This window comes from Ovis aries, chromosome 4, assembly GCF_016772045.2.
Source record: "Ovis aries strain OAR_USU_Benz2616 breed Rambouillet chromosome 4, ARS-UI_Ramb_v3.0, whole genome shotgun sequence".
NCBI lineage: Eukaryota > Metazoa > Chordata > Mammalia > Artiodactyla > Bovidae > Ovis > Ovis aries.
Window position 1 is genome coordinate 37387993 of NC_056057.1, and position 15000 is coordinate 37402992.

Here is a 15000-nt window from a genome sequence, read left to right on the forward strand (position 1 = left end):
TAATAAGAGCTCTTAAAATTGCTTTGATTAAGTCAAAGAAGAGTTTCGCAGAAAAAGAAGTAGATTTGTTGGCTTTAAAAAATTGTATAAAGGTGTCAATGAAAGCCATTATGATGAATCAGAGAAGGGTGGTGGATGAATAACTTGATTGTTAGTATATCAGTTACCTATTGCATAAGAAACTATCCCAACCCTTAGTGACTTAAAACAACTATAGCATTATCATTGCTGAAAATGTGAATTGGCATTCTGGGCATTTCTTCTGCTGATGTCACGTAGGATCAGTCATGCAGCTCTATTTATCTGTAACTGTGATTATGTTGGAGAGTTTAACCTGGCCGCAATACTAGCATTTTCTGTTCCATGCTCAAATGGGTTGCCTCAGTTCTCATTCATACTTTGCATCTTCCAGCAATCTACACTTTTTAACAGCATGGTAAACTCAGGATCCCAAAAGAACAAGAGTGGGATCCATAAAATCTCTTAAATTCTAGGATCTAAAATTAGAACAGTGTTAATTCTGCCATATCTTATAGGCAAAAGCAGATCTCATATTCAGCTTCAATTCAGAAGGAAAGAAAATTAGAAAAATAAGCAATGCGATTTTATACTGATTCCAGTCAATTTTAGTAGAGACTTTTTCCAATAAGTCAGAATTTTAAATATTAAAAAGGATGAACCAGAGGGTCTAAAATAATTAAAATCCAGAGGAAGAATAAGCTAATCTTAGAAATAGGTTCAGGGATATTGACACAGGCAAGCAGAAAAGCCACATGTAGTTAGAAGGTGTTTGAGGGAATTAATGAGACAGGAGATGACAAAAAGAAAAAAAAAAAGTGGAAGATTTAGTTGATCAAAGATGAGATTTAGTATACCTGAAGTGTTGGAGAGAGTTCACAAGTAAGGAGTTGGGACTTGAGACTGTGTTAGAAATAAAATTAATGTTCTCTTTTTGGCTAGCTCACTGATGGCATTTCAGTTCAGTTCAGTTCAGTCACTCAGTCGTGTCCGACTCTTTGCGACCCCATGAATCGCAGCACGCCAGGCTTCCCTGTCCATCACCAACTCCAAGTTCACTCAGACTCACGTCCATCAAGTCAGTGATGCCATCCAGCCATCTCATCCTCCGTCATCCTCTTCTCCTCCTGCCCCCAATCCCTCCCAGCATCAGAGTCTTTTCCAAGGAGGTGGAAAAGAGGTGCCCAAAGTACTGGAGTTTCAGCTTTAGCATCATTCCTTCCAAAGAAATCCCAGGGCTGATCTCCTTCAGAATGGACAAGTTGGATCTCCTTGCAGTCCAAGGGACTCTCAAGAGTCTTCTCCAACACCACAGTTCAAAGGCATCGATTCTTCGGCACTCAGCCTTCTTCACAGTCCAACTCTCACATCCGTACATGACCACAGGAAAAACCATAGCCTTGATTAGATGGACCTCTGTTGACAAAGTAATGTCTCTGCTTTTGAATATGCTATCTAGGTTGGTCATAACTTTCCTTCCAAGGAGTAAGCATCTTTTAATTTCATGGCTGCAGTCACCACCTGCAGTGATTTTGGAGCTCCCAAAAATAAAGTCTGACACTGTTTCCACTGTTTCCCCATCTATTTCCCATGAAGTGATGGGACCAGATGCCATGATCTTCGTTTTTTGAATGTTGAGCTTTAAGCCAACTTTTTCACTCTCCTCTTTTACTTTCATCAAGAGGCTCTTTAGTTCTTCTTCACTTTCTGCAATAAGGGTGGTGTCATCTGCATATCTGAGGTTATTGACATTTCTCCTGGCAATCTTGATTCCAGCTCGTGCTTCTTCCAGCCCAGCGTTTCTCATGATGTACTCTGCATATAAGTTGAATAAGCAGGGTGACAATATCCAGCCTTGACGTACTCCTTTTCCTATTTGGAACTAGTCTATTGTTCCATGTTCAGTTCTAACTGTTGCTTCCTGACCTGCATATAGGTTTCCCAAGAGGCAGGTCAGGTGGTCTGTTATTCCCATCTTGAAGAATCAGTCTTGAACTAATACAGAATATAGTGTGAGATTCTCCAAAAGCATTTAAATTCATGTTTGAAGGCAAAATGGTTGTCTGAGAAGGCCTTAAAAATAGCTGAGAAAAGAAGAGAAGTGAAAGTCAAAAGAGAAAAGCAAAGATATACCCAACTGAATGCAGAGTTCCAAAGAATAGCAAGGAGAAATAAGAAAGCCTTCCTCAGGGATCAATGCAAAGAAATAGAAGAAAATAATAGAACAGGAAAGACTAGAGATCTCTTCAAGAAAATTAGAGATACTAAGGGAACATTTCATGCAAAGATGGCCACAATTAAGGACAGAAATGGTGTGGATATAACAGAAGCAGAAGATATGAAGAAGAGGTGGCAAGAATACACAGAACTGTACAAAAGAGATCTGAATGACCCAGATAACCAAAATGATGTCCTCACTCACCTAGAGCCAGACATCTTGGGGTGCCAAGTCAAGTGGGCCTTAGGAAGCATGACTATTAAGAAAGCTAGTGGACGTGATGGAATTCCAGCTGAATTATTTCAAATCCTAAAAGATGATGCTGTGAAAGTGCTGTACTCAATATGCTAGCAAATTTGGGAAACTTGGCAATGGCCACAGGTCTGGAAAAGGTCAGTTTTCATTCCAGTCCCAAAAAAGGGCAAGCCAAAGAATGTTCAAACTACCGCATAATTGACCATCTGGTGATGTCCGTGTGAAGAGTCTTCTCTTGTGTTGTTGGAAGAGGGTGTTTGATATGATCAGTGTGTTCTCTTAGCAAAACTCTGTTAGCTTTTGCCCCGCTTAATTTTGTACTCCAAGGCTAAATTTGCCTTGGTGTCTCTTGACTTTCAATTTTTTTGCATTCAAATCCCCCATAATGAAAAGGACATCTTTTGGGGGGTGTTAGTTCTAGAAGGTCTTATAGGTCTTCATAGAACCATTCAACTTCATCTTCTTTAGCATAACTGATTGGGGCATAGACTTGGCTTACTGTAATAGTGAATGGTTTGCCTTGGAAATAGAGATCATTCTGTCATTTTTGAGGGTGCACCCAAGTATTGTATTTCAGGCTCTTGCTGACTGTGAGGGCTGCTCCATGTCTTCTATGGGATTCTTGCCCACAGTAGTAGGTATAATAGTCATCTGAATTAAATTTGCCCATTCCAGTCCATTTTAGTTCACTGATTCTTAAAATGTTGATGTTCATTTTTGCCATCTGCTGTTTGACCACTTCTAATTCACTTTGATTCATGGACCTAATGTTCCAGGTTCCTATACAATATTGTTCTTTATAGCATTGGACTTTACTTCCATCACCAGTCACATCCACAACTGGGTGTAGTTTTTCTTTGGTTCCATCTCCATTCTTTCTGGAGCTATTTCTCCACTGATCTCCAGTAGCATATTGGGCACCTACAGACCTAGGGAGTATATCTTTCAGTTTCATATCTTTTTGCCTTTTCATACTGTTCATGGGGTTCTCAAGGCAAGAATGAAAAAGTAGTTTCCCATTACCTTTTCCAGTGGACCAAGTCTTGTCAGAACTCTCCACCATGACCTGTCCATCTTGGGTGGCCCTACACAGCATGGCTCATAGTTTCATTGAGTTAGACAGGGCTGTGGTCCATGTGATCAGTTTTATTAGTCTTCAGTGACTGTGGTTTTCATTCTGTCTGCCCTCTGAAGGATAAGGATAAGAGGTTTATGGAAGCTTCCTGATGGGAGAGACAGACTTAAGGGCAAACTGGGTCTTGTTCTGATCATAGGGCCATACTCGGTAACTCTTTAATCTAATTTTCTGTAGATGAGTGGGGCTGTGTTCTTTCCCTGTTATTTGACCTGAGACCAAACTGTAGTGGAGGTAATGAAGAAAATGGTGACCACGTTAGGAAGGTCATGTGCAGGCACTATCACACTCAGTGCCCCTGACCCTGTAGCAGGCCACCACCGACCCTCACCTCTGCCAGAGACTCCTGGACACTTACAGGCAAATCCAGGTCAGTCTGCTGTAGGGTCAATGCTCCTTTCTCCTGGGTCGTGGTGCACACAAAATTCTGTTTCTGCCCTTCAAGAGTCTATTTCCCCAGTCCTGTGTAAGTTCTGTAATCAAATCCCACTGGTCTCCACAGGTCAGAAAAAGGTCAGTTTCCATTCTTAACCCAAAGAAAGGCAATGCCAAAGAACGTTCAAACTACTGCCCAATTGCACTCAACTAAACACACCAGCAAAGTGATGCTCAAAATTCTCCAAGCCAGGCTTCACAGTACATGAACCGTGAACTTCCAGATATTCATACTGGATTTAGAAAAGGCAGAGGAACTAGAGATCAAATTGCCAACATCCGCTGGATCATTGAAAAAGCAAGAGAGTTCCAGAAAAACATCTCTTTCTGCTTTATCAACTATGCCAAAGCCTTTGACTTTGTGGATCACACTAAACTGTGGAAAATTCTTCAAGAGATGGGAGTACCAGACCACCTGACCTGCCTCTTGGGAAATTTGTATGCAGGTCAGGAAGCAACAGTCAGAACTGTATATGGAACAACAGACTGATTCCAAATAGGAAAAGGAGTGCGTCAAGGCTGTATATTGTCACCCCGCTTATTTAACTTATATGCAGAGTACATCATGAGAAATGCTGGGCTGGAAGAAGCACAAGCTGGAATCAAGATTGCCGGGAGAAATATCAATAACCTCAGATATGCAGATGACACCACCCTTATGGCAGAAAGAGAAGTAAAGAGCCTCCTTATGAAAGCGAAAGAGGAGAATGGAAAAGTAGCTTTAAAACTCAACATTCAGAAAGCTAAGATCATGACATCTGGTCCTATCACTTCACGGCAAATAAATGGGGAAACAACGAAAACGCAGTTTTTCTTTGGCTCCAAAACCACTGCAGATGGTGACTGCAATCATGACATTAATTGGCCCACTTCACTTCACATTCAAGGATGTCTGGCTCTAGGTGAATGATCAGACCATCATGATGGGTTGTGAAGTTTTTTTTGTATAGTTCTTCTGTGTGTTCTTGCCACTTCTTCTTAACATCTTCAGCTTCTGTTAGGTCCATACCATTTCTGTCCTTTATTGTGCCCATCTTTGCATGAAATGTTCCCTTGGTATCTCAATTTTCTTGAAGAAATGTCTAGTGTTTCCCATATTTTTGTTTTCCTCTATTTCTTTGCATTGATCCCTGAGGAAGACTTTCTTATCTCCTTGGTTTTTTTTGGAACTCTGCATTAAAATGGGTATATATGTCTCTCCTTTCTCCTTTGCCTTTCACTTCTCTTCTATTCACAGCTATTTTTAAGGCCTCCTCAGACAACCGTTTTGCCTTTTTGCATTTCTTTTCCTTCGTGAGTAAGTTGGAGTAGATGATTCCTAAAATCTCTAATTAGCTGTTAGATTCCATAAATCTACTCATTTCTTAAAAATTATAGGAAACATCCATAAAATCACCAATGGGCTGTTAAATTCTAACATAATATTTACCACATAATTATTTTTCTCTCTTTAGCAGTACTGTGATTTTAAGATGTACTTGGATATACAATTTCTAATTCATTGGATTAGTTACATTTTATTAACTACTGTATATATATGTTATGGATGCTATCTAAAAAACTAAATATGTAACCCTTACTCAAAAATTATTTTATTCTCAAAATAGGTAGACATCAGGAATGAGATGATACAACTTGCAGAAGGGTGTAAAAAGCAATGATTCATGTAAAAGAGGTACAAATAAAATAGTAGGTTTCAGGGCCAGAAGACTTTGCTTATGACTGAAGGCTAAGAAAGTCTTTATGAAGGAAGTACCATTTGAGTTGAACCTTGAAGGTTAATTAGGACTCGAATATGTGAAAATGGGAATAAATTGTATCCAAAGGGGAAAAAGTACATGAGTAAAGATAAAATAGTTGAGAATAAATATTTGTTTCTCTATACAGGAATGAAAAAGTGAAATAAAAAATACTAAGTTGTGTAAGTAAGTTTGAGTCATATTGTGAAAGATTTTGAATGTCATGACATTTCATTAATTGTTGATGGGTTCAGTTCAGTTCAGTCACTCAGTCGTGTCTGACTCTTTGCGACCCCACGAATCGAGGCACGCCAGGCCTCCCTGTCCATCACCAGCTCCCGGAGTTCACGCAGACTCATGTCCATCGAGTCAGTGATGCCATCCAGCCATCTCATCCTCTGTCGTCCCCTTCTCCTCCTGCCCCCAATCCCTCCCAGCATCAGAGTCTTTTCCAATGAGTCAACTCTTCACATGAGGTGGCCAAAAGTACTGGAGTTTCAGCTTTAGCATCACGACCCAGATAATCATGATGGTGTGATCACTAATCTAGAGCCAGACATCCTAGAACGTGAAGTCAAGTGGGCCTTGGAAAGCATTGCTAGGAACAAAGCTAGTGGAGGTGATGGAATTTCAGTGGAGCTATTTCAAATCCTAAAAGATGATCCTGTGAAAGTGCTGCACTCAATATACCAGCAAATTTGGAAAACTCAGCAGTGGCCACAGGACTGGAAAAGGTCACTTTTCATTCCAATTCCAAAGAAAGACAATGCAAAAGAATGCTCAGACTACTGCACAATTGCACTCCTCTCACATGCTAGTAAAGTAATGCTCAAAATTCTCCAAGCCAGGCTTCAGCAATACATGAACTGTGAACTTCCTGATGTTCAAGCTGGTTTTAGAAAAGGCAGAGAAACCAGAGATCAAACTGCCAGCATCCACTGGATCATCAAAAAAGCAAGAGAGTTCCAGAAAAAAATCTATTTCTGCTTTATTGACTATGCCAAAGCCTTTGACTGTGTGGATCACAAGAAACTGTGGAAAATTCTGAAGGAGATGGGAATACCAGACCTCCTAACCTGCCTCTTGAGAAATCTGTATGCAGGTCAGAAAGCAGCAGTTAGAACTGGACATGGAACAACAGACTGGTTCCAAATAGGAAAATTGTTGATGAGTAATTCTTACCAATTTTTTTAATGACTATTTTTTTAAAATAATTTAAGATTCAGAGCAAAATTGAGAGGGAAGTACTGACATTTTCCATATACTTCCTCTCCCAACACATTAATAGCCTTCCCCATTGTCAATATCACTCACCAGAATGGCACTATTTTTTTTAACCAACGATGAATCTATGTTGATATATTGTAATCACTCCAAGACCATAGTTAACATTTAAGTTCACTCTTGGTGTTGTACATTCTATGGACTTTGACAAATGTATTCATCCTTATGGTATTGTGCAGAATACAGAATAGCTTCATTGTCCCCCAAATCCTCTGTGCTCCACCAGTTCATTTCTGCTCCCATTCAACCTTTGGCAACCACTGATTTTTTACAATAGTTTTGCATTTTTCAAAGCATCATATATTTGAAACCATATACTATTTCTCCATGTCTTTTTATGGTTTAGTATCTCATTTCAGTTTAGTTCTGAATAACTGTCCATTGTCTGGATGTGCCATAGTCTATATACCCATTCACTCACTGAAGAGCACCTTAGTTTCTCCCAAATTCTTGCAAGTAAAGGTTTGGCTATAAACATTTGGTTATAAACATTCATGTACAGGTTTATAGGTGGATGTAAATTTCCACCTCTTTTGGGTAAATACTAAAAAATGCAACTGCTGGATCATATGTTAAGAATATGTTTAATTTTATAAAAGACCACCAAACTGTCTTCCAGAGTGGCTGTACCATTTTGCCATTCCCACCAGCAATGACAATTCCTATTGCTCCACATCCTTACCAGCATTTGGTTTTATCAGTGTTACATATTTTGGCCCTTCTAGTAGGTGTGTAATGATTATTATTTTAATTTGCACTTCCTGATGACATGTGGCACACCTTTTTAGTGTACTTATTTGCCATCTGTATCTTCTTTGGGTAAGATGTTTGTTAAGGTCTTTGGATTCTTTTTTAATTGGGTTGTTTAGTTATTGTAGTTTTAAGAGTTCTTTATATGTTTTTGGAAAACTGTTAACAGATATGTCTCTTACAAATATTTTCTCCCAGCTTGTTGCCATCTTCTGATTCTCTTGACTCTGACTTTTGGAGAGCAGAAGTTATTAATTTGCGCCAGGCCTCCCTGTCCATCACCAACTCCCAGAGTTCACTCAAACTCATGTCCAAGTCAGTGATGCCATCCAGACATCTCATCCTCTGTCATCCTCTTCTCCTCCTGTCCCCAATCCCTCCCAGGATCAGGGTCTTTTCCAATGAGTCAACTCTTCACATGAGGTGACCAAAGTATTGGAGTTTCAGCTTTAGCATCAGTCCTTCCAATGAACACCCAGGACCGATCTCCTTTAGAATGTACTGGTTGGATCTCCTTGCAGTCCAAGGGACTCTCAAGAGTCTTCTCCAACACCACAGTACAAAAGCATCAATTCTTCGGTGCTCAGCTTTATTCACAGTCCAACTTTCACATCCATACAATAGCCCTTCCTTTTTTCATGGATTGTGCCTTTGATATTTTATGTAAAAAGGCATCAGCATAATTAAGGTCATCTAGATTTTCTCTATCTTCTGTTCTTATAGTTTTGTGTTTTATGTATAGGCATGTGATTAATTTTGATTTAATTTTGTGAAACGTATAAGGTCTTAACTAGATTCTTTCCTTTTTTTTTTTTTGCATGTGAATATTCAGTTGTTCCAGCACCATTTGTAGCTAAAACTATCTTTGTTCCATTGTGCTGTCTTAGCTCCTTTGCAAAGATCAGTTGGCTATTTATATGGGATCTGTGTCTGTCTGTTATATTCCATTGATCTACTCACCATTTTTTCACCAATGCCTCACTTGTAGTGAGCTGTGTCAGCCCTCAACTTTTTTCTTTAGCTTCAATATGATGTTGTCTATTATGAGTCTTTTGTCTGTCCAACTAAGTCTAAGCCTTAGACTTTTAGAATTAGTTTGTTGATATACATAAAATTAGATTGGAATTGCATTAAATCTGCAAATCAAGTTGATAAGAACTGACCTCTTGACACAACTGATTTTTTTCCTATTCATAAACATGTCTATATTTAGTTATTTAATTTTTTTATCAGAATTGTGTAGTCTTCCTCATTTAGATCTTGTGCATATTTTGTTTGATCTACTGATTTTGAGCAAGATAGTTTATCAGAGGTCTGCTTTAAGAACATTAATTGCTCTGAAAAAGGGAAAATTAGAAGTTGTGAGGCTAGTTGAAATGTAAGATAATAAAGACGTGGACTTTGTTAGCTGTATTGAGAGTGACATAGGAAAGAGTGACAGGTGAAACTGATGCTGCACAGTGGAATCTGTTATTGCTTATACATGACTAAAAGAGGCTAGTAATAAAGGACAGTGTTCTAATTTTTCCTTATCATCTCATTCACTCCTCCAAAGTATCAATGAAGTTAAGGCTTTTACCATCATTTATAGATTAGAAAACAGCACAGCAGATAACCCAAGGTTCATATGTGTGACATAGTCATGATGGAGTTTGTTAGAATCTAGCTGCTAGAGTACACACCACTCTGATATAGTTCACAGGCTGTGAAGTGAACTTCAGTTCCTGGAAATATTGTGGTTCTGTTGACATAAATAGGGTACACAGAGGAAAGGTTAAACATCATTTGGAAAGGAATTTAAAAACTTAAGTTTGGATAATTTGTTTTCCCTTACTAGAAGTGTGTACAGGTGTGTCTGTGTCTGTTTTGTAAGTCTAGTGATTATAAATACTGTTGGAAAAAGTAAAATTCAAAATCTCTGAATGTTTAAATGAAAATCTCCATTGAAGTTCTTCAACTATAATGTCATAAAGTATTTGGTTCATTATTTTCTTCTTTACAATAAAGCTTTTTATAAGAAATTCCATCCTCCCATAAACTGGTAATGTCTTCTACCACTTTCAGTTGCGTATGCTGTAGCATTAAAATCTTGTAGAAAAAAACCCAGTAATGTGGAATATTTTTTGCATTTTTTAAGTAATAAAAGAATTAATTAAAGGTTGTATTCATAATCTGTGTTTATGCACATGCACATGTATGTAAACTTGAAAAATAAGTAAAAGGCTATACACAAAAATCTTAACATTGATTATCTTCTTGTAGTGAGGTTATATATGTATTTTTCTTTTCATGAAAACACCTATTTTCATTGTGTATTCTAATTCAATTTAATGATAGCTCCAGATATTTCACTGTGGTCTTTCCTGGATTATTCAATGATCTGGGATGTATTATTTTACCATTTTTAAAGGACTTTACAATGAGAACTATATTATACCCAATACAACTGATGAGTATTGGTGAACTATACGAATCAACTATTTATGAAGTTGTCTGTTCCTTCCAGCATTACTTTGTTCACAAGTAGAGGTGAAAATTGTCAGCTTCCGGATTTTTACCTTTTGCCTCTTTCCTTCTTGAGTTATACTATTTTATAGGAGTGATTTTTACATTAATCATGTTTTACTAATTATTGCTTTCCACACTCTGGCAAGGACTTCTGTTGCCTATCAAATACTCATTCTATCTTTTTTCCTTAAAGACTGAACTTTGATTTTGTTGGGAGTAGCACAGCATCTAGTTAAAAAACAAACAAAGAATTGAACAAAACAGCAACAAAAGCCTATGCATCCAGGCTTCTCTTGAGGATAAAGTGTATGCATGAGGCAGTCTGGTTCAAATACTTTGTCTGAGAGTAGTAGTAGGAACTTGCTATGAGCTTCTTAAGGAGGGTTCAGACTCAGTAGGAACATGCCCTAAACTATATTTTTCTATTTCCTTCTTATTTCTATACAAAACTCAGAAAGGTTGGCTGGGGATTGAGTGAACACCTTATTTTATTTACTTTGAAAATTATTTTTAGAATTTAATATACCTATTTTCATTCTGCATTCTAATTCAATTTAGTGATAGCTCCAGAATTCATACTTCTCTTAGACTACAATCATCTGTTTCCTGTTGGATACACCAGGATTAAACATGAATTATATTCCATATATCCCATTTGACAGATGAACACTTAGATGGATTTTTAAATACTTTACATTAAAAAGCTATAATGGCAACAATAAGGATCTCACTGCTAATCTTAAGATATTCTTTTGTATAGAAAATATGCTCTGCTTTAGTTGCTTTGTAAGTATATTTGGTTCATAATGAAAGTCTACAGAGATGAGGATAAATAATAATAATAATATTAGTAATACTAATAATAACATAAGCCACCACCACCAATGATAGTAATAACTATAGTTTACCGTGTGCCTGATGTATGCGAATGCTAGGGTGAACACATTTAAACTCATCATATCGTTTAATTCTTACACCAGCTGCTATAAAGTAGTCATCTTTATTTTTACATTTAATTGGAAAGCAGAGACACAAATCTGCTAAACCATCAAAGATTATACAGCTAGGGAATGGTAACGCCAGAATTTAGTCAATATTCTGACTTCAAAATTTGCTAAAGGTATGAATCTCTGTGTTTTTCTCCTACTGTTTCCATTTCCTTTGATAAGAGAATATTTTTCCATTCATCAAAAATAATGTCAAATTTTATGTATATAGTCTAAAACAAAGAGAATTTAGCAAAAGAATCATAACTTTCATTCCTATAGCATTTTACCAGTAGGTACTAGGTCTAGGTCTAACTGAGGGCCATAGACCAGAGGGAAGACTTTTGGTTCCTCCTCTCAATATCAGTGTGCTCAAAATAGATGGTAAAGCCTCTGTCTACAATGTGGAAGACCTGAGTTTGACTCTGGGTAGGGAAGATCCACTGGAGAAGGAAATGGCAATCCACTCCAGTACTATTGCCTGGAAAATCCCATGGACAGAGGAGCCTGGTAGGTTACAGTACATGGGGTCGCAAAGAGTTGGACACGACTGAGCAACTTCACTTTCTTTCTTTTCAGTAATAATATTTATCACCTCAAGAAGTAGAGGGGACTGTGTACAATGTGAGTTCAACATATTTAAAATAAAATTGTCGTGCAAATTTCATTTGAACTGTAGTATTTTAATATCTGAAATTTACCAAGTCACTGGTTGTTCATCCTGTTATCACCTCATCTTCTTATAGACTTTCTGATCAATAGTTAAAGAGAATTGACCCTAGATTGGTAGTAAATACTCTACATTCCCTCAACAGATACGCATTCCATACAAATTAAATAATTAATGTAATAATAAGGAAGAGTATGCACAGTTTATTCAGGAATACCTATATGATTATCTTTCTAATTGGAGTCTGATTTGCATTAGTTCCAACCTGATTTATTATGAGACACCAGGCATACTACGACTTACTTCCCTGAACTTCAGAGAAAACTAAGAGATCTGGTGTAATCAATAATAGTGAAATTGTTTCTTAAACATACAGTGTAATTACCAAAAACATGCATAATCACAGCTGCTGTAATAAAGAATCAAAATAATGAAACTCAACTGTTTCCTCTATGGTTTTATCACTTTGTTTTCTACCTAAATCCAAACAATAAGGAGTTGTTTTCCATAAATGCTTCTTTTGCAGAATTTCATGATCAGCAGTCTAGTGTTCCACATCTGTGTAGAAAAGCCTACCCAGGGAGTTGCTTTAGCTCTAGACACATGATTAGCCACTGATAGACACATGGCATTTAGTAATACCATTAAAATATTCTACACAGCACAATGGCAACAGATGTCTTAAGTTCTAACAACTAATCAAAAAGTGTATCAACCAACATAAAAAACACATCTGGAATCCTAGAAATGGAAGAATTTAGTCATATATCATTCAATATTCTATCAAATTTGTGTTAATTTGTGAAAAACTGTGCTGGATGTTTTTATGTAAATGAGGCCAAACATACATTTCACTCTGTAATCTTTAAAACCATTTTCTATAAAAAACACTTTGTCAGGTTTTGAAGTGCTTCTTCCCGGGCCTGAGATAACTCAAGCTTTCTGAAATAATTCTCTTATTAAAGCAATATGTTCAAAGTGAGCAATGCAAGTCCACAGGGAACGCTGCTGAGAAAGTAATGGTCTGCTGGTGAGTTGATGGACTGCATTAATGGTCCTGGCCAATCCGGAAACAGGACTGACAGCAGCTCAATTTTTAATATATTTCATATGTAGAACATGTTCAGAAAAGAGGCCTAAATATTAGAGCCATGCATTGGCTAATTAAACTCTTTGCCAATCACGGCATTGTAACCATGAATTATATTCAGGGCATTAGTCTTTAATCATTAGGAACATTACTATCTATGTATTAATAGCAATCATAAAGGCAGATAGATTTACATGGAATATATTCTTTGTTTACTTTTACTTACAGTATTAATTTAGGGTTCCAGAAATCCATTTCCTGGGAAAGGGGCAGTATTCTTTTAAGTAATTTTTCTTCAATAGTACAAAAAAAAAATGTGTTAAGTATTTGAAAAATTTTCAAGTGATTCTAAATGTTCTGATAAAATGTTTACAATGCCATGAAGAAAAGTAAAATACTATATTTCAATGCAAATCACTGCTAACTCATTCCCACTCAGGAGTTTCAGTTTCACAAAATAGACTTAGGTAAGATTGCAGACATAATGAATTCTAGTATTTAAAATGATTTATTATTTCTTCATTTTTTAGGCAACTCCACCAGAAAATATTATTCTGGCTTACATTTTTTGTCCAATAAGTATGCATAAATAAAGATTACTGTTATCTCTTTAAATTCTTTTTGTAAATAATAATGAATATTTAACTATTAAAAATTACTTCTTTGGTGACCGAATTCTATAATACAGCAAATGTAACAAGAAAGCTGTAGTTATTAGTGCACAATTTGCAAGTTACTTTTCATCTTGGGTGATCTTAAGGTATATTTTAAACTATGAACTCAAATTTAACAGTGAACTATTGTAGTGATTTTTATCTTTTGAATTTAAGTGTGACCAAAAAAGAAGAAAAAATTTAAAAAGTTGTCCTTTTTAGTTGTCCTTAGCAAAGCATAGCAATGAATTATTATGCCTCTGTATTGTCCAGAATTTCCCTTCTCAATATTATTTAACTTTTATTTAGGTAAGTGAGGAACACTTTCTCCCTTCCATGCCATTTTCAGCCCCCATAGACTGCAGCCTGCCAGGCTCCTCTGTCCGTGGCATTCTCCAGGCAAGAATACTGGAGTTGGTTACCATTCCCTTCTCCAGGAGATCTTCCCGACCCAGGAATCTGACTTGGATCCTCTGAATTACAGGCAGATTCTTTACTGTCTCAGCCACCAGGGAAGACCTTTAGGTAGATTAGGAACACCTCCTCCTCAGCATGCCATTTTCAGCTCTATTGTTTTACTCCGCTCCTCTTCCTGGAGCACCTAACCATGAAAATGTTCCAGTTACACCAAAAATGCTAGTAGTACAAAATTTAAAAGGCACAGAAACACAAGTCTTAAACTGACCTCATCTAGAACATGAAACATAGCTCAGAAAACCAATGTCCATGAAATGTTTCCATTGGATGGCAGTTTATTTTTGCTAAAATATAGTAAATGATTAAACTTTGTCTCCAAATAATGACAGTTCATATAAGAAAAAAACAATGCTTCTTCAGTGGGAATACATGCAGCTAATACCCTAAATGGCCATCTTTTTGGCATATTTTTAGGAGACAAGAGCAAGAAACTGAGAAAAATCTCAGACTGTCAGTCATGGGAACTTTATAGTCTGCACAATCATAGAAGCCTTAATGATCCCTTGATACTATTAATTCCTCTTATAATTTTAAAAACTTGTCAAGTCTTGCACTTTACCTTTCTTACAGCAATGACACTGAGTCCAAATGATGCTCAGATTTTTATCTCATACCATTAATAAAAAACTATGTCACAAGGGTACTTAATAAAAATGAATGTGAGATTTTACTAGAGATAGGAGACTTGCCAGATCAAAGAATATCCATTTACGAATGTTATAAATGTTTGATAAAATGAATTGTCATGTGATGGCATGTTTATTTCAAAGGTAGAGATGAAA